The sequence below is a fragment of the Octodon degus genome, unplaced genomic scaffold, assembly GCF_000260255.1.
Source record: "Octodon degus isolate 3935 unplaced genomic scaffold, OctDeg1.0 scaffold00162, whole genome shotgun sequence".
NCBI lineage: Eukaryota > Metazoa > Chordata > Mammalia > Rodentia > Octodontidae > Octodon > Octodon degus.
In genome coordinates, this window is record NW_004524738.1 from 1,093,001 (window position 1) to 1,094,356 (window position 1,356).

Genomic DNA, 1,356 nt, shown 5'->3' on the forward strand with positions numbered 1-1,356 from the left:
TGTGTGTGTGTGTGTGGCCAGCTCAGCCCACCAGGGGGCGGGGCTGGCTGGCATGTGGTGCTGGGGGATTGAATCGCGGTCCCTGTGCTTTGCTAAGCTTGTTCTAAGTAGGTGCTTTAGACCACTGAGCCAGCTCTCCAGCCCCCATGCCTAGCTTTTCTTTAGAGATGTTTTCTTTGTAACTGAAATATGTTCTACAACTGTTGTTTTTTTTTTTTTTTTTTAATGCAGTTCTCTTTTTTCCTTTTTAAAATTTGTACGCTGGACTGGTGAGATACCTCAGTGGTCTAAAGAGCCTCTTAGGCAAGCTTAGGCAGCCCCTGGAGACTGCAATTCAATCCCCAGCACCACACGCCGTGCCAGCCAAGGGTGGGCTGAGCCAGCCCCTTCCCCCCAAAATTTTGTATGTTTTGGGTTCATGTTTGCTCTGCGTGATGATGGCAGACCCCTGTACCTGACGCTTCTGAGCTCTTTTTACACACCTGACCCCTTCCCTTCCTATTCTGTAAAAATTTGGGACACAGTATTACTGAAGCAACTGAGTTGCCCAGGCTGGGACACACAGGTGAGCTCTGTGTCGATTCGTCAAGTACTGAGCTTTGTGTTTAGCAGCAGCAGAAGCAGTAGGTTGGAAAAGGCACAGCTGAGGGGATGCGCTGTCTCCCTCCGGGGCGAAGGACCTGCAGGATCCTTACACAGAGCTGCCCCCTCAGTTTCTGAAGTTACCTTCCACCTTGTGCGTCCTAAGAAGACATCTCTGTCTCCTGTGTGTGTCTTAAGAAGCCACGTTGGATTGCAATTTTCTCCCCGCTGTTAGAACTGTATCACAGGTGGGACGACAGGATGGTCTGCAATGGGGGGTGACCCAGGTCGCAGCAGATAAAACCTGTGACACCCACACAGAGAGTGGGTGGGTACAGCTTCCCTCAGCCATACAGAAGCAGCTACCTCGAATGTTCAAATCATCCCGTGAAAAGTTCCACAGCAGGTACCGAAGGCTGTACTGATTTTCTCCATTAAGAAACCACTTCTAGCTCCTTCCTTTCTGCCTTCTTGTACCTCTGGCAACAACACGGGTCACCAGAAGCTCTCTGGGAGCCACCCGAGGAAATTCAGCCAGGGCTCTCGCTCTTGCTGTGTTTGCTCGAACCAACACGGTCTGATCAGGTGATGCAAGCTGAACACGTGCCCTCAGTGTTTCCGTCAGTACACGAAGGATATTGGCTTCATCAAGTTGGACTAAGTGGTCCTCCTTCGATGGATTATCCAGGCCATACACATGCTCAATGAAAGAGAGTTTGCATGCAAACTCTTTGTATGTACAATAAAAAATTTATTTATTTATTCTTTTTTCTT